Raw genomic sequence first — 20,136 nt, 5'->3', positions numbered from 1 at the left:
TGGGTTTATGCCCTTGGCATGACATTACACCCCTCTTGGAGAAGTGTTTTCGTCCTCGAAAACAAAACTGAGAAACTTCTTCTTAAGAATACTAATGTTTTTCCCAATTGGCACCTTCTTCAGGTCAGTCTTTCCACTTAACAAGAGCCTGGCGACGCACATGATGACGCGTATGTAAATCATGATAGTCGAGAATACGTTCAGGTTCATGTGGTTGGGTAGGAGGTTCAACAAAATCAACCAAAATCTGTTGGTCAATGACGTTGTCATCCTCCCCATGCAAGCGTTTACGTAAACGGCTTACATGAAATACCGGATGGACACGAGAGTGTGCTGGTAACGAGAGTTTGTAACCACGATCACCAATTTGCTTGAGTATCTTGAAAGGCCTACAGTATCTTGGAGATAATTTAGGTGTTGGCCCAGTCTTCAAATTTTCTCAATGCTTTGGCATACGCAAAAATACATCTTCTCCTTCCTTGAAGGTAACTTGCCGACGTTTCCTCGTCAGCGTACTTCTTATACCGATCTTGCGCTTGTCGGACATTCTAACGAGCGAGTTTCAGCATATCCATATGGTCTTGGATAACATCCTTAACCTGTTGGAGTTTTTTGGTTGCCAATCCCATCGTAATTGGTGACCTAGGTTAAAAACCGTACATTAGCATGAAAGGAGTGAAACCCGTTGTGACATGCTTAGCATTGTTGTAAGCAAACTCAAGAAGAGGTAGATACTCTTCTCAGTCTGTTTGTTTCTTGCTAACGTATGCTCGTAGCATATCCTCTAGCACTTGGTTAACTCGTTCAGTTTGACCATCCGTTTCAGGATGATCTGGTGTAGTGAGGTTGAGTTGTGTACCCAATCGTTTAAACACAACCCTCCAAAAATGATTGTTAAACTTGAGATCACAATCACTCACAATGTTACTTGGCAATCCATACACTTGTACAGATTGTCCACAAATAACTTAGTTAATTATGGAGTCTTTATTGTCGACTTGGTTGAAATAAACTAACATAGTTTAGTCAACCGATCTACGACCACCCATACCGAGTCATGACCTCGTACAGTGGTTGGTAAACCCACAATGAAATCCATGGAGATATGGAACTTTTGAGAAAGAATCTAGTTCAATCCAAGAAATCACCTTTTTGTTCACCAATGCTTCTAGTCTTAAAGAAGGACGGATCTTGGAGAATGTGCACAAACTAAAGATCTCTCAACAAATTAACCATCAAGAATAGGTTTCCAATACCCAAGATCGATGATATACTTGATAGACTACAAGGTTCTACAAGTTTCAGCAGAATGGACCTGAAAAGTGGGTTGTCATCAGATCGAGGTCGCTCCTGGAGATGTATACAAGACCGCATTCAAGACATCCTTCAGATTCTTTGATGCCTTTTGGTTTCACAAATGCTCTTGCAACGTTCAACAGGATGATGGACTGGATTTTTTAAAGAGCAGAGGCCATTTGTGGGCACTTTCTTTGACGATATCATCGTGTTTTCCAAGAATGAAGATCAGCGGAATCATCTCTTACAGGTTTTCAACGCACTATGACGACACATATGAATAGTCAACAAGAAAAAGAGCGAGTTTACGGACAAGCGTACTCAAGGAAAAGTTGACTAATCGTCTTGTTTTGATTTTACCACATTTACAGAAACATTTGGAGGTTTACCGTTTACTATGATGCTTGTGGTAGCAGCCTGGGAGCGGTCTTAATGTTGGGAGGGTCATGCCATACTTAATGAGAGTAGAATGTTCTCTAAACTTGAGAGGGTTGCACAATCTACAAGAAAGAGTCGTTAGCAATGATACACGCTCTGACTCGGTAGAGACATTATTTTCTTGGAGCAGATTTTACGATGTTTACACATCATCAGAGTTTGCGATACTTCTTGTCCTAGAAGCAGCTTTGGGATAAACAATGAGATGGGCAAAGATTTTGTCTCGGTTCCATTTCCAGATTGTTTATGTCATAGGAAAGAAAAATTTGGTGGCTAACACGTTGTCTTGAAAGCCACAACAGTCATCTCGGCGATACATCACCAAAACATTGAAAAAATGCTTGATTAGTATGCTACAGATCCCAATCTTGCAAACATCTTTGACCAGCTACAGAGTGGGGAGACAGTTGTAAGTTATATTATCAAGGAAGGTTACTTGATGAGAAAGATCATATTGTGTATAACTAAGAATTTGAGAAAAAAGGTATTGACGGAGTGCCATAATCTGCCTTTTGTTAGGCGTAGAGGCATCGAGAGTACCTTGAAAGGGGTGGAAAAGTGCTTCTACTTGGCCTCAGCTCAAGTAGGACGTGGATGAATCTATACGCACTTGTTCAATGTGTCAAAAGATCGAGTTTGACAGGCAAAAAACCCCAGGACTCCTATAGCCTCCACCTATTCCAGACCGACCTTGGGAGAGTATAGCAATGGATTTCATCTTCTATCTTTCGAGCACTAAGAGTGGGCATGGAATTTGGACAGTCATCCATAGAAAAGGCTAGATAAATTTTTGAATTTGTGCTGATATGCTCACATGGCATAGCTGTACGGATGTTCGAAAGTTACCGTGGCTGATTATTGACACTTTTGCGCAACGCTTTTGGGAGCAAATGCTTTTGGATCAGAAGCTTTTTGAACCCATTACTCTTGGGGCTCTGCTTTTGGGCATCCCTTGTACGTTTTTAAGTGCCCAGAGAGCAACTCTTCAAAAGGCATGTAGATGCAGAGTCTTAAATAGCGTTGGACCCGAAGCAATAATAAAGAAATACCGAAAGGGGCACCGATTGTAATCACTTCCGGTGTGGGATCGAACGGAAACACAGAGATAACTGCAATCTACACACTTGGCAACTTGAATAATTGAGAGAGAAGACGACACGACCCGGCCGAGTTTCGAGCCAAGGCACGTTGGCCCCAAAAACTGGCGCCCTTTTTGGTATTTCTTTATTATTGACTTGCAAAGGTACAACTCCCGTTGGGTCCACATCTTCCAACTCTGTGTCCAAATGCCTAAAAGAATGGCCCTAGGGCACTTATAAGGAGTACAAGGCATGCTAAAAACAGAGCCCCGAAAGCGGTTAAAACTGCCAAAAAGCCAGTGAGCGGAATTCGCATAAATCCGTACAGTCAGCGTAATTTCCGGAGTCTGCCTCACTATTTTTTTTAAAATTCCTAGTGGGGCCTTTTAATGAATTAGGCCCCTCGGCATAACTTTATAAGTTGGTAGGACTTCAATTTTTTTCCTTTGATAAGTCAGGCTCCACGACAGGCACCAATAAGTTGGGATTTCTTCTGTTTCTTTCTCATCTTCTAGGTTTTAGGCCCCTCGGTCGATTCCTGCAAAACTAAGTCAAGTTAGTCAAAGACCCGCAGGTCACTTTAGATGTCCTAATGCCATGTAGATGCAATTTCTACATAGAGAGAACTGTTCACGCACAGAGGATTCCAGCTTTGATCAAGATTGGCATGGACCACCTTCCTAGGGAGAGTGAATCTGGCTTTGACCAAGATTGGCATGGACCACCTTCCTAGGGAGAGTGAATCTGGACGGGTCAAATGAACACACTGGACCACTGGGTCTATGACCTCAACGCAGAAACGCTAACCCTAGAACTCGTCACATAACGCCTTCTAAAATCAAAGCAATCGTCCTCGATTGCAGGATACAAAAATGTTCATACTTCTAACATTCATGCCACTTAAAATCTAACAAATAATCATATGCATTCTTGTGTCATGATGACCGTGCACACATAAAAGCTAGCTACAGTCACCTCGTATGCATTTGAAAATCTATCTTATGATCGGTATCTTAGCCAATGCCTATAAAAGGTCAATGGATCTTGCTTGGATGTCGATCACACCCAAAATTTTAGCCAATGCATATAAAAGGTCATTGGATCCTGTTTGTGGTGCATGCACACCCAAGATCACAATCTTAATCATAATCTTAATCTTTATTGATCATAAATTCGTACAACAAAATTCTCAGTTCATCTTAATCTATAGTCATAGTTCTTTCCTTATTCAGTTGTCGCTCCTTGAGCAGCATGATTATTAAAATTCAACACCACCTCTTTGTTCTTGTACTTCAGTTGGATAGTTTGCTCTCTAACATCAAATCGTGCATGATACTTGTAAAACCATGGCATGCCCAGTAAAACATCACATCCTCCCAAATTCATAATGTAGAAGTCAACTGGATCTCTAAATGTTTGAACTTGTAACCGAAGTGATCCAATCAACGGTGCTGATGATGTATAGGTTCCATTAGCCATTTGTGCTTCAATTGTGTCCTTATGGCATATTTTTCAAGACCGAGTCTTGCAGCTAATTCTGGGGAGATAAAATTTTGCATAGAGCTTGAGTTGAAGAGGATAAGGGCATCTTGATCTTTGACTTTTCCCCTAGCTTTACATGGTTCATTGGACACATCAACGGTAGGAACACCTATCAAGTCAGAAACCAATCTAACTGAAGGTCGGGACTTCTTATTTCTTGGGCTTTCTTTCGTGGAGGGTCTTTTGTTATTGGGGTTGTCTGGTCAATCCCAAGCAATATGACCGTGAAGGCCACATTTGTAGCACCTTCCTTTTGTTTGGTACTGTGTCATCTCTTCAAGAGTTAGTCGTCGAGTGATGTGTTGGCCACTATACTAGTTCGCGGTTGTGAGGGATTTTGGACGGAGGATCAAGGATTTGGGTTTCTCTTGTGGGAGGGAGCTGTCATATCAGTGAACACCAGTTCTTTCTTCATAATGTGGTTGCCCACTCTTGCATGAAACATAAGTTGCCATATTTGATACCACTTTTCCTATAGAGTAATCTCACAGTAGAAAAGGTAGGCCCACAGTGTATCCCTCAATCTATTCTACAAAAGTATTTTCTCGAAGGTGGAAACTGGCAAATTAGCATCCCAAAATCTTTGGTTGTAAAATTGGAAGAGTGTCCAAAGGGTACATCCGGAGACCAGACCATGCTGCAATTATATCCACTTCGAATGTTTCATCAAGGAAGCTTGAGTAGAAAACGAGCTTGAAATCATGCCAGGTCTTAGGACTATTTGGTTTCTTGGTTAGGGCGGCCCACCATGCCAAAGCACCATCTTTGAGAAAAGAAGTGACTCGTAGCAACTTGGATTCTTTTGTAAAATTCCGGTTACTAAATAGAGCGTCAAACTGCTGTAAGAACTTGAGAGCATTGTGGGAATCTTGGACACCTAAGCAGGTGAAAAGTTTAACCATAGCACCACCATCCTTGAAAGGTTTTGGACCTAATTCTGCCACAGGAGGTGCTGAGTAATAATGATAATGGTGATGGTGCCCATACGTTGTATAAGTGGGTGCGGTTGGTGGTGGGGGAATATAGCGGGGCTACAATGGGGATCTGTAGTTGTTTTTCAAAAACCACACGTGGTTGTTCTCCAAAAGCCATGTTCTTGAAAATGGATGGCATAACAAGGTTAGCAGGGGGATTCAACGTGTGAAATAGCTATGCAGAGCTTCCAAATCAATCCTTTCATCCGTCAACCTCTGTCTTTGTTGTTTCGCTGAATATATCAATTGTTGTATCACATGTGTCTCGTTACCGAGCCTCTGGGTGGATGGGCTCGGTGGATTTCCTCCTTCAACAGTGTGATTTTATGGTACTCCATCCATGTCGATAGGATCTTGGGTTCTTTATGGCTTATGCTCCTTAAGACAATGCGATGAAGATGGGCGCTCCCGATGTGCGATGGCCTAAGGGTGGGAGTGGCTAAGTCTGGGGCATGGGCACGAAGATTTTTTGATAAATAAGAAAAGATTGCTCTTGAAGGACCGGTATACTTTCTGAAAAGCACACGCCTGAAGCTTTGATATAACTATAATCACTTCCGCGAGGGATTGGACAGAAACAGTAACATTACAACTCTCAAGAGTCCTCTACTTTCAGACTCTGCATCCACTTGCTTTGCAGAGTGAGGTCATGGGGTCCTTATAAACAATACAAGGGTTGCCTAAAAGCAAAGCCCCAAATGCACTTCACCCAAAAGCATATGACCCCAAAAGCTAGTATAAAAAACTCCCCGAAACAACCAACGAGAATTGCAAAAATCCATACAGCCCGCCACGTGGCATAGCCAACACAAAACGCGGAAAATTAGTTTTGGAGTTCAAGCTTTGGTATTGTAGGGTTTTAGGCCCCTCAGCCAGTGCTCCATAAGTTGGGTGGGAACTAGGATTAAAAATTCATTCTTCTCTTTGGTTTCTGGCCCCTCGGCCATTCCTTCTCAGTTCAGAACTTTCTCTGGTTCTTTGGGTTCAATTTTTTGTCCTCTCACCAGTTCTTTGCAGTTGGGTATGTCACGTCATCACTTTGTGACATTCCTCCCTCTTGAAAGAATTATAATCGCACTCGATTACGCCTGCAAAACAGCCATAGGACAGAAAATTTCTTCAATAGACACCGACTCTATGTACCCATGCACCAGACTCGACCCGTGTAGTACTTCTATAAATACATCAACCACTCGTCAATCACATTTCTGTCGAGTCACTGATACAAATCATGATCATTGTAACCATTTAACAATCACATTTAGACCTCGAGAATTTGCGATGTTCTCCTCCTCCATCCACTTTGCATTGAGGGCCAAAAAGTACCCTTGACCAAATTATCCAATGGACCTAGCTTACATTTCTCTTTTTCTTGTGCCCTATGACCTGTTGGTAGCCCCGCTTAGCCTCCCTCGTCCTTGGACCTCAATCTGGTTCTTTGGGATTCTTTGATCTACCAGTTGATTATCTTTATGTTGTGTCCTCGGACCTGTTGATAGCCTCGCTAGCCTCCCTTGTCCACTGACACTTCAGTCTCAATTGTCTGAATTTTCTCAAAGGAACTATCAACTAATTCCCCTGCTTCGTTGGAACCCTCAAATGCACTATCACCTGCTTTCCTTTCTTCTTTAGAATCCTCTGATGAACTTACATTTGGTTCCCTTGGTTTGTTGCAAACCTTGATGCTCTATTATTTGATTCCTTTTCTTCTCCGCAATCCTTTGATGAACCTGCGTTTGGTTCCTCACATTCATTCTCTTCACTTGAAGACTCTTGCCCTGTTAAGGTGAACACTAGTTCGTCCGTAGGATAAGTCAATGAGCCGGTATGCATTCCAAAACCTTCCTTAGCATGTCCCGTAAGCCTCTGAATAGAGTCAGACTTCTGTTGTAGACAGTACTGTCGAATCACTTTTAGCAAACCACAAGAAAACCGCTCAATCTGGTCCCTCAAAGTGATCCTTTAAAACGAGGGTATTGGCTAAAAGGGATCCCAAAACCTGTGGCAGTAGTCATCCAACATGTCTTTCTTAGCCATTCTCAGATGATGCCAAGCCGTGATGACATCTTCTTCATATTCTTCTGATATCCAAGTTGACATGAAAATTTTCTTGAATTTTAGCCACATCGTAGGTGCTTCTTTGCATAACAACAGAGTAGACCACCATGTTTGTGCATTTCCTTTCAAGTAAGATGCCTCCCTTCGCACCTTGGAGCGTTCTGAGAACCGACCTCTCGAGAAGGCAACGTCAAATTGCTATGTATACTCAAGGGCTCGATGGGCATCCTAGTAGCCTGAAAACGTGTCAAACATGTTTGACACGATGGCCTAACCCCCTTCCTTGAGCTGCTTGGTCTTCTTGCTCATCTCTTCACTGATAGAAGAGGACGAGCTCTCCTTCTCTGAATTGCTAGATGGCCTCCCATGCCTTCTAGATTTTTCAGAAATTTGTTTTTTTTTTGTTTTTCTTGCTGGCTACGAGACTCTTAACTCTCCCAACCCCTCATGCTCCCTCAGCCCCGTTGTCCACTAGAGAAGGAGCTTGCAGAGGTGCGATCATGAAACACACTTCAAGAGGGAGAGCTTCAACCCTCAGTAATTGAAGAACTCAACACGATTAAAGAGCAATTGCGGGCCATCAAAGAGGGGGAGGGGCAACACAAAGAAATGAAGACTTCTTGGGTGGATATTATTCAACAGAAAGCGGACGAGACCGAGAAATAGATTGAGGTTTCCAAGAAAGGAAAAGGCAAGGAAACAACGTTCACACCCACCATTATTAACTTGACACTAGAAGAGAAGCAAAGGAGATATGCGCGTGCCGTACATGTGAGAATTTGTGGCCTTAAAAACAAAGATAGTGTGGATGAAGAGGTGAACGGATTGATGACTATGATGGGGGTTAATGAGCCGACGCATAGAGAGCTTGGAGAGTGGACAATAAGAAAAATGGAAGCAATGGGGAAACCTCGAAGGAAAAGGCACTTATCCTTCGCTTCCTCTCCATGGAAGTGAAGGACTTAGACCAACTCTTAAGAAGACGGGCATCTTTCTCGAAGATGACCTCACCCTCTCGCAGATTGTTCATCTGTAGGAGGCAACGCCGAATATTAGGCGGCAAGATAAAAAGGTAAGATAGCATTTTTCCAAGATGGAAGAGTGGTGATATTGGAGCAAGGCTCCGCATGACGGTGCGAGACCTATGGGACCACACTCAAAGTTGCTACTTGGAATTGTAATGGATCTCTACGCTTTGATGTGGATGCTTTTGAGGATAGTTTCACTGGGAGGGACATCATCTTCTACTTTGAGACACATCAGGCCCCTAGGCAGTCTATGCCACATGTTAACACATACAGATGGGAGACAGCTTGCAAATAGAAGACTCAATCAGAGCACAAAGGACGGGGCTCAAATGGAGTTGCAGAAATTATTACATTTAGCCCGCAAGGATGAGCAGGCTAGGTACATGTGGGTGAGATTGAGGGCAGAGACAAGCAAATATCTCTACATTGCTATTTGCTACTTTCCTCTGAGTATGTCAGTATATGCACTACCTAGAGGACAATCCTCCTTTTCTATTTTGAATGATGGCATATGGGAGTTCTCTAGGGATGGTGAAATTATCATCCTGGGGGACTTCAATGCTAGGATTGCCCATCACCAGACAATATTTTATGATACTTCAGAGGAGATGGTGAGTGAGCTGGATGTTGCAAAAATGGGCCTATCTAGATTATCACAGGATGTGGAGCATAGTGAGTATGGACGGCACTTAATAGACATGGGCACTGCACATGGATTGGCCATTTTGAATGGCCTACAAAGATTTCCCGCTGCGGGAGGTTTTACATGCTTTCCTCATAGACATGGAGCTAGCACAGTGGATTATGTCATGGCACAGCCGAGCTTTATCTCTAGTATCTAGGACCTCACATTTGGACCCAGACCTGTTGGTGTGGCAGTAGATCATGCCCTTGTATTGATGAGCATCTCGTTCCAGTTTAGTGTAGCACATATGCCACGGGTAGCAGCCCCTACTTGCTACACCTTTACACGAGAGACGGACTTTGTCTACATAGCTGGGATCTACAGACGCCTGTGCACTGAGGAGCTAGGGCGACCTCTAGAGGAGCTTACCACTATACTGACATAAGACATTGCATGATGCAGCCGTAGAGGCATACCCACACACCCAACCTAAGTAGAGACGACGTTCTAGAAGCATACCCTAGAACAACTGGTAGATGAGGAGTGCCGCGAGACGAGAGCCAGACTTCAGAGGGAGGTGCTTTTGGGGGACATCACTCACAAACAGTCTCGGATTGCCTTCCGACGCCTAGTGCTGCGGAAGAAGAGGGCCTTTTTGGCTCGACTAGAGCAAGATCTATATCAGCTATTCTTGAGTCAAGACTCAGGTGAGGCATGGCGACTCTTTCATGAGCACTCCCCCCCCTCCTACCATTACTTCTATAGAGGTCTGGAGACAGTATGCATCATCTCTGTACACAGTTCCTGGACAACCGCCTGTTCCCGAGCCCCCCGAGCCATACCCACACACATGTGCTTTTTTTAGTGCTAAGATGGTGAAGAAGGCCATTGATAGCATATGATCATGATGGCTTAGTGGCTGAGCATTTTATACATACCAGGAATCTGATCGCAGAGCTTCTAGCAGTGATGTTCAACCGTGCCATGTGTGAGGGCCTGCCTGATACTTAAGAGTGATTGGTTAGTTGATGCGGAAGCGTACTCCCTAATCGCCAATGGTTAGCATGAAGCTATGGAGGGTGAAGCCTTAGCTTAGCCATGGTATTACGATTAGGGTTAGAGATATGGAGATTAGGGTTAGGCTACACGAATTGCAAGAGCATAAAGGGAGAGAGTATAGACACAATGATAGAGTTCAAAGTGCAATTGATTTATTGAAAATAGCCTCTCATATAGGCTTGGTGCTTTACAATCATTGGCTAGAGAGGTTGCACCCTCTTGCTCTTGGACCATCTCATCATTTATCTCTTCCTAGGTGGCTAGAGGGTATTCCCATATGGAGCCACAAGTTGGGTTTACCCTAACAATCCTCCCCTTAAGCCAAACTTGGGGTTTTACAAAAACTTCATGTGTTTTTGGTTGATATTTTCATGTCATGGTGTACTCCTAGGCTAACATGATTCATCTACCTGATGCATCATGACGGTTCTTACTGGATTTAACACATCACGGTTTTCAAATAAATTTGTCGTGGCGATTCTCAGCAAATTTAGCAACCATGGTTCAATGTCCCATGATACATCATAGCGGTTCTCTATCAATTCATCACTATGGTTCACAAGTGAGACTTAGTAGGTTCACTAATAGTCCTAGGTAGTACAAGAAATTTCATTCATTCATTCATTTTTTGTGTAAAGAGGTCGTCATGTGTTTTCTCTTCAAATTTTGTTCATTTTGTTGTGGCCATCATTCTTCATCTTCATCTATCGTCTTCATGTTGATGCTGATCTTCATTGGTCCGTTTTGTCAAGGATGCAGCCTTCGTGACCGATGGCGCATAGCACTCATATATTTCATTGTGTGTGCTTCTGCTTAGTTGAAAACACTCGTACATTCCAAAAATCACGTGTGTGATGCTTGTGTGTCGGGAAGGTCTTACCATATTTTTGATACCAGTGTCTAGTCCCATGTGCATAGTGATTTTGTGCACAGATATTGCATACATTTGTATCATGACATAAGTGTTGACATACATCTCAACGATAAGTTGTGTGCATAGACTTGTAACAAAGATAATGTGTGAAGCGAAAGATAGCCTTTGAAGAGGTTGAGCACTTGATGCTTCAGATATTTTGGTAAGAATGCACTTAAGCATTTGAGGCTCACAGCCTACGAGAAAGAGCCCTTGGCTAGGAGAATTTGTTGAACAAGCTGCAAATGTCTCGGTCGATGAGAGTGCCGGTAGTGGTCGAATGAGTGTGGGCCGAGCTCTGCAGTGATGTCTGCTCCTTGGCTGTCCCATACCTAGTGAAACGAAATATGTAATCTGTCTCTGGGACTGTCTCTATCTATCTCTCCCCAGTAAAGTGTCTCTATATCTATGTAACTCAAGTAGATATAGCCCAAGACATCTCTGATCCTCATAACTTATGACCCTAGGGAAAGGACCGAAACGCTCTCTGAATAAGCAGTGGAAACAGCCTCGTATCTCATAGTACACTGTGCAATGACATATGTAATGTAGCTTTGTCTTTGGCTCTAGCTGGCATAAGCGGCATATCCTGCTGTCTGCTGGTATCCCTTTGAATCTACTAGTCTCAATCTCCAGCTGATGTGAGGATATGCGTATCTGACCAATGGCACACCGCAAACCATGAGACATATGTGTGTCCATGTAGCTGGGTCGAATCACAAACCCATCTCCTGTGAGGTGGAGAAGATGTTGTCTATAGAAAGCCATCTTTGTGCCCAACTCCTATGGCGGCTCTATCCATGTCCTCCTGGTATCCAGTTGGATCAAGTCCTGACGAATGAGTCTAGTAATCTCCACCCGTGTAAGAGACATCGAGGGTGCCTGAAGAGAGTACTGGAAGGGGGCAGCCTGTCCATGGTGAAGCCATGCGTCTGAAACCATGATGTTATCTGTGCATACCAGCATGGAGTGTCCCCCTGAAGAGCTAATTGTCTAGAAGACTCAAGGGCCAGTCTAGCATATCTGTCTCTAGTAGTATCCCACAAGTTGTGCACAAAGGAGACTGATTTGGTAAGCGCCTCAATCTCCATAGGAGGGGCAGATAGCTCTGCTTGAATGATAGCGTGGGGTACGGAGGCCTTGGCTTTGATCAGTCGAGAGATCATAGATACTAAGGGCCTCTCCATACGTCTCCAACCATCCTGGTCCCCATATTTGCACCCCATACAACATAGCTGAGGCTACTAAAGTATCAAAGAGCCATAACTTTGTTCGAGGTTCCTGGAACTGAACCTGCGAACACATGCTCTCCAAGCCTCCCAAGACCACAAAAGCTCTAGTCAGTCTAGTCTTTGCTGCTCTCCCAAAGAAAACTTCAGCCCAGTGAAGACAACCCCAAGGTAAGTGTATGCATGTGTATACTCTACAATCTCCTGACCATATATGAAAGTCGATGCTGATCTTCTGATCCACTGTGGTGTGGTGTTAAACACCATAACCTTGGTTTTACCAAGGTTTACAGACAATCCATAATCCTCTGCAAAACTGTGTAATGCATCCAACTATCGCTGCATACCCTCTGCAACACAATATCATCAGCATATAACAACAATGGGATCCACGTCCCTGCCAGCTATGCACCTCTATCACCCTCTCCGTCAATGTAATCAGACACCTCATCAACATACATACCAAATAGAGTAGGAGACAATGGGTAACCCTGTTTCACCCCAATGGTGGAGTGAACTAAATCAGATATCCCCTCCGGAGTGCATACATGTCCCATCATTGATCTGTAAAGAGCCATAATGCCCCAAATCAACACTATGGGCACCCCCATCTCTTGCAGTTTGCGCATCAATCGAGCTCTCGGTACCATGTCAAATGCTTTGCGGAAATCCACAAAGCTACAATAAATCCGTCTCCCATGTGACATACCCTCCTCAATGATGGTTTGAGTGTCAGAATATGATCAAGAGTGGAGAAACCCTCCTGAAACCGGCATGGCCCTTTGCTCGTACACCCTCACCCTCTGCTCAATTACTCAAGTGCTACTCAAGAATGGATGCATACAACCGTGCGAATGTGTGCCCAACCATAATAGTGCGGCAATTCCCAGGCTCTGTAGGATCACCTGCTTTCAAGATAGGCACAATAGTAGACAACCTCCAAGTCTCAGGTAATCCCTCACACATGGCACGATTGAACAACACTGCAAGAACCTCTACCAACATATCTCTAGCATGTGTAAAGTGCTCTCTTACTAGACCATCATGATCATATGCCCTGTTGGTCCTCATCCTATCAATGGCACTCTTTACCATCTCAGTGGTAAAGAAGGTGCTGGTAGGTGGGCATGGCTCTATAGGATTTGGAAGGGGGTCCTGTCCAGGAACCGTATATAACGATGAGGCATACTGGCCCCACACATCAGGAGAAGTAATCACTGGGGGAGGGGAGTGCTCATGAAAGAATTGCCATGCCTCTCTTGAGTCTCTACTCAGGAAAAATTGATACAAGTCTTGCTCCACGTTTCTTCCAACGCACAAGGCGCCGGGAAGCAATTCGAGATTGTTTGTAAGTGATGACTCCTAAAAAGATCTTTGAAGCTGGGCTCTCATCTCTCTGCACTCCTCATCATACCAACTATTCTGGGGCATGCTCCCAGAATATCGCCTCCGACCCGGCTGAGTGTGTGGGTATGCCTCTGATGCTGCACCATGCAGTGTCTCAGTCAGTAAAGTGGTGCACTCCTCCACTGAGAGGCCAAGACCAACTGTGCATAGACGGCTATAGATCTCCTCTGTATAAACCGAGTCAATCTCTGGTGTAAATGTATAACGGGTATGTGACCTGCCTCCTGATGTCTAGGTTGTACTATACTGAAATGAAACGGACAATGTTAAAAGTGCATAATCCACTGCTACGCCCATTGGTCTGGCTCCCACTATGAAATCCTAAATACAAGGAATAAAGCTCGGTTGTGCCATAACATAGTCCATTGTACTGGCCCCGTGTCTGTGTGGCAAGCATGTGAAATTGGCTACTCAAGGAAATTACTATAAGCCATTAAATATGGCTAACCCATGTGTAGTCGTCATCTCCGTGAGGTATCTCCCACACTCTGTCTACTCTGTGTCATGTGAGCATCTGTCAAGCCCCAACTCACGCACATCGAGCTCTCTAAGCATCTCATTTGAAGTGTTGTAGAAGACTGTCTGAGAGTTACCCGTTCGGGCATTCAAGTCCCCTAGGAGGATGATATCACCATCCCTAGATAACTCTTATATATCATCATCTAGTATAGAGAAAGGCGATTGTCCTCTGGATGCAGTATATACTGACGTACTGGGGGGAAGTAACGTATGGCAATGTATAGAAATCGGCATGTGTCAGCTCTCAGCCTCACCCACATGTATCTAGCATGATCATCTCTCCGTACAATATGTAGTAGTGGTTGTAACTCCTCCCTAAATAGCACTGCTACTCCTCCTGAACCTCTACTCCCATGCTCAAATCTCGTGACTAGCCTATGTGGGTTGTTTCCCATCTGTGTGGCATAAGCTGTCTAGGGGCCTGATGAGTCTCTGAGAAGAAAACAATGTCAATGAAATGAAATGTCATATTAACGACTTCAAGAGGCCAAAGTGACCTATGAGACCAAAAAGTTACAATTGGTGAATCTTATACAATGTCTGAGTATAGAAAGTACAAAAAACTGAAAAACTGAAACTGAAACGAATGGGTGGGTAGGGGTGATGGGGGTGAGGGCTGATATAATGGGTTAGCTGATACAAAGCTAATACAAAGATGGATACATATCACCAATGATGCAAATGAGATACAAATCATCAGAGGTAGACGGGTCAAGCTCAGATGAGATCCCTCATCGGTCGCTACCGAATCTCATTAATATCCTTCATGGTCAATACTCCGACTGGTCGTCTCTAGGATGATGTGGATCCTCTGTTGCTACCTTTGTCGATGATGTGAGGCCCCCCCGTGGTCGTGGGCGCTTGGATTTGCCTAGCTCAATGGCTCGATCAATCAACGTACCTCTAGTGTGTGTAGGATATGAAATCTGCTGTGATGACTGCTCCTCTTGCTGTCCCCTGGCTGGTGTAAAGAAGTCCGTGATCTGTCTCTGAGACTGGCTCTCGTGTGATGTCCTCGGCAAGCTCTCTCTATGTCAAGACATCTCTGATCCTCGTATCTCGTGACTCTAGAAAATGGTCCAAATCCCTCTCTAAACAAACAGTGGAGGCGGCCTCATATCTCATAGTACACCGGGCAATGACATGTGTAGTGCAGTTCTGTTTGTGGCTCTAGGCGACATAAATGACATATCCTAGCCCCTGTTGGAACTTGGAACCCCTCGAAGTCGGTTAGTCTCAATCTAAAGCTGATGTGAGGATGTGTGTATCTGCCCAATAGCACACCGTATCCCATGATATAAGTGTATCCATGTATGCACGTCTAGTCACAAAACCGTCCTCCGTGAGTTGGAGAAGATGCTCTCTATAGAAAGCCATCTTCGTGCCCAACTCCTGTGCGTGCGGTATCCATGTGCTCCCGGTATCTAGCTGAATCAGATCTTGACGTATGAGTCTGGTGATCTCTGTCCGTGTGAGAGATAGAGAGGGTGCATCCAAGGAGTACTTGAATGGAGGCAATCTATCCATGCTAAAACCATGTGACTGAAACCATGATGTCATCTGCCCATACCAACATGCTGTGTCACTCTGCAGTGCTAGCTGTCAGGATGACTTTAAGGCTAGCCGAGCGTATCTGTCTTTGAGGAGATCCCGTACACTCTGTATAAAGGATACTGATCTAGTCAATGCCTCGTCCACGAGGGATGGGGCGGCTAGCTCGGCTGGGATGATCTCTTGTGGCACTGAAGCTTTAGCCCGAATCATCCGAGAAATCATAGAGACCATATGCCTCTCTATACATCTCCATCCATCCGTGATGGTGGCCTACTGAGGGACCCCATGTCTGAACTTCGTAAAGCATAGCTGAAGCCACTAGAATGTCAAAAAGCCAGAGCTTTGTTTGCAATTCCTGAAACTAATCTGCGAAGACATCCTCTCCAATCCTCCCAAAGCGGCGTAAGCTCTTGTCAATCTAGTCTCTGCTGCTCTCCTCAACGAAAACACCGGTTCACTGAAGACTACCCCAAGATAAGTGTATGCATCTGTGTACTCCACTCTCGGCCATACGTAAATGGGGATGTTGACCTCCTGACCCACTATAATGTGGTGTTGAACACCATAACCTTGGTTTTCCCAAGGTTGACAGACAATCCACTATCATGAGCAAATGTGTGCAAAGCATCCAAATGGCGTTGCATCCCCTCCAGAGAGTCAAAAATTAACACTCTTTCATCAGCGTATAACATCGGAATCCATGTCCCTGCTAGCTGAGCACCTTTGTCTCCCTCTCGTTCTACGTAGTTTGAAAACTCATCCACATACATCCCAAAAAGAGTCAGAGATAGGGGGCATCCTTGCTTCACCCAATAGTGGAGTGGACCATGTCAGACATACCCTCAGTAGTGCGTACCCGCCCTACCACCATTCTGTATAAAGCCAAGATCCCCCAAATCATCTCTGTGGGCACACCAAGGTCCTGTAGTTTGTGTATAAGTCTGGCTCTCGGCACTGCGTCAAAAGCTTCGCGGAAATCCACAAAGCTACAGTAGACCCTCCTGCCATGGTGTCTACCCTCCTCAATCATAGCTCTGAGTGTCAGATTCTGGTCGAGAGAGGAGAAGCCTCTCCTAAATCCTACTTGCCTTGATGCTCGTATGCCCTTTCTCTCTGCCCATTTACACAGATCCCTCTCAAGAATAGATGCATACAGCCTAGCCACCAGGAATCATGGGATCTCCTGATTTGAAAATAGGTACAATCGTGGACATACTCCAAGTCTTAGGAAAACCCTCATACGTGACTCGATTAAACATCATAGCAAGAAGCTCTGCAAGCATATCTCTGGCATGGATGAAGTGCTATGCTACCAGACCACATGGTCATGTGGTCTCCATGTCTTCATCTTGTCAATGGCTTTCCTTACCCTCTCAGCCGGAAAGAAAGTACATGTCTCAAGGCATGTCTTCAGTGGGTCCGGCAAAAGTGGCTGCCTTGATTCTGTGTAGAGAGATGTGGCATATTGGCCCCATGTCTCTGTGGAGGTGATGGTTGGTGGTGGTGAATGCTCATGGAACAATCTCCATGCCTCGCCTGAATCCTAGCTCATAAACAGCTTATACAGATCCCGCTCTAGCTGAGATATATAAGCCCTCTTCTTTTGTCGGCTAGACGAAAGACAATCCGTGACTGTCTATGTGTGGTAGTACCCATGATCACCTCCCTTTGCAATCTGATCCTCGTCTCTCTACACTCCTCATCATACCAGCTGTTCTGGGGCATGCTCCCCGATCGTCTCCGTGTAGACTGATCGTGGGGGTATACCTTTGACGCTGCATGATGTAGCGTCTCTGTTAGTATCTGAATGAGCTCATCTAGCGGCCGTCCTGGCTCCTTAGTGCATAGCTGCTTGTATATCTCATGCATATACACGGAATCCGTGTCCCTCGTCAAGGTATATCAAGTGTGTGTGGGGACCTCTCCTAGTGGAGCTGTGCTGAATTGAAACCTGAGCGTGAAAGACGAGATAGAATGATCAACTGCTACTCCAACTGGCCCAGTGCCCACCATGAAATCTTGAAAGAATGGAATGAGACATGGCTGGGCCATAACATAATCCACTATGCTAGCCCCATGTCGGTGTGCCCGACGTAGGAAATCTTTGTAGGCCATTAAAAATGGCCAATCCATATACAATCCCCATATCTATCAAGTATGTGGCATACTCATTGTGCTCCTGATCCTGTGATAGTCTGGATAAGCCCATCTTTGTAACATCAAGCTCCCTAGGCATCTCCTCTGAAGTATCATAGAATATTGTTTGATGATGGGCAATCCTAGCATTGAAATCACCCAATATGATAATGTCACCATCCCTGGAAAACTCCCATATGTCATCATCCAAGATAGAAAAGGGGGATTGTTTTCTAGGTGGTGTATATACTGACGTACTAGGATGGAAATAACAAATAGCAATGTAGAGATATCTGCCTGTCTCTGCCTTCAGTCTCACCCACATGTATCTAGCTTGCTCATCCTTGCGTGCTATATGTATCAATGGATGCAACTCCTCCCTGAATAAAACTGCCACTCCCCCTGAGTCCCGTCCTCGATGCCCTGATCGGGTCTCCTATTTGCAAGCTGACTCCCATCTATATCCGCTCACCTGTGGCATGGACTGCCAAGGAGCCTGATGTGTCTCGAAGTAGAAAATGATGTCCCTCCCAGTGAAACTATCCTCAAAGGCACCTACATCAAGGCGTAGAGATCCATTACAATTCCAGGCGGCCACCTTTAATTTAGTCCTAGAGGAGCGTCGCTCTATTATCACGACCCTCCCATCTCTATAAAAAGTAGCCTTCCCTTTTTCCCTTGCCGCTTAAATATGTGGCATTACCTCCTTCATATGAGTAGTCTGCGAGAGTGTGAGGTCGTCCCCAAGAAAAATACCCATCTTCTTAAGAGTAGGTCTTTTCTTCAAAGAATATTTCTTTGCTTCTAGAGAGTGGAAATGGAGGATAAGCGCTCTTTACTTGGAAATTCCCCCCTTGCTTTCACTTTTCTTGTTACCTACTCGCCAAGTTTTTGTATGCCCTGGCACAGTAACCCCCATCATAAACATGAGTTCGTTGGCCTCTTCCTCAACATTATCTTGGTCTTTGAGGTTGGTAATCCTCACATGTAAGGAACGCACATGCCTCCTTTGCTCCTCTGCTAGTGTCCAGTTAATGATGGTGGGTGTGGGGGTGGGGGTTGATTCTTTGCCTTTGCCTTTATTGGTGACCTCATTCCATTTCTCGGCCTCATCCGCTTTCTTTTGAGTTTTTGTAATTATGTCCACCCAAGAAGTCGTCGTTTCTTTATTTTGCTCCTCTTCTTTGATGACCCGCACTTGCTCTTTTATGGTGTTGAGCTCTTCCAATACCGATGGTTGGAGTTCCTCTTCTTTGAGTGCACTTTGTGAGTGCACCTCTTCAAGCATCTTCTTGAGTCGTGCAATCTCCTCATCCTAGGCCGTCACCCGATCCTCAAGTATCTTTATCGTGCCTAGGAGGTTGCAGTTGATTTTGTTGATGGTCTCTTGCATATCCTCTTTGCATTTTTGGATGGCAATTTCGAGGGGGTCGCCCTTGTCGTTTTGCTTCCTCATGTCCACTTGTTCTATTTGTGCGCTTGTTTCACAATCTGTGCAAATCCTTTGAACCACACTATGCATACAATCTATGCAACATGAGACCTGCACACAACCTGCGTGAACCCTACACAGAGTAACCTGCTTGTCCTGTTGCCTATGCAGGCCTTGTCACAAGTTGTGCCTGCACGAGCCCCCAATCTGCTTGCATAGACCACGTGCCCTGCAGCCCTATGCGTCGCTCTTAGCAGCTCCCTGCCCTGCATGTTCAGTCCTTCCTGCGCACTGAGAGAGATGGCGTGCGTACTAAGAGACGGGATGACCTGCGCGCTGAGAGAGAGACCTGTTGGGCCTGCTTGTGACCTGTTTGCTACTTGCTCACGACCTGTTGAACCTGCTCGTGACCTATTTGCTACTTGCTCACGACCTGTTGAACCTACTCGTGACCTACTGAACCTGCATGGCTAACTCAGTGACGCACAAAATCCTAATTGCGACTTGCTGAACGTGCTCGGCTACCTCAGTGACGCACAAAACCCTAAGCGCAACTTACTGAACCTGTGCGCTCATCTAGAATAAACCCTAATTGCAACCTAATGAACATGCGTGCTCATCCACACACACACACACACACACACACACAGGATGCGCTTAGTCCTGGTCGTTCTTCTTGTATACTTTTTTTTTTTGGTGTATGAGGGGAGCGGTTGGGCGTGCCCTACTCGACTCCGAAAACAAAACAAAACAAAAAACACACACACACACACACAGAGGATGCGCTTTTGTATACAGCCTTGGAGATCTGGAGTTGGTTATCGAAGATTCTTTGGTGGAATTTTCG

General features: G+C 44.8%; 1 protein-coding gene across 3 annotated transcripts in view; it reads left to right on the top strand.

Annotated features, from left to right (window-relative positions):
- Window positions 1-20,136, top strand: part of LOC147457463 (Tetratricopeptide repeat (TPR)-like superfamily protein) — a 132,398-nt gene that overhangs the window by 95,052 nt on the left and 17,210 nt on the right. The gene's annotated exons all lie outside the window — the stretch shown is intronic.

Source organism: Adiantum capillus-veneris, chromosome 5 (assembly GCF_014529385.1).
Source record: "Adiantum capillus-veneris isolate H3 chromosome 5, ASM1452938v2, whole genome shotgun sequence".
Lineage (NCBI taxonomy): Eukaryota > Viridiplantae > Streptophyta > Polypodiopsida > Polypodiales > Pteridaceae > Adiantum > Adiantum capillus-veneris.
The sequence above is the reverse complement of the archived record's forward strand: the minus strand, read 5'-3'. Positions and strand labels throughout refer to the sequence as shown.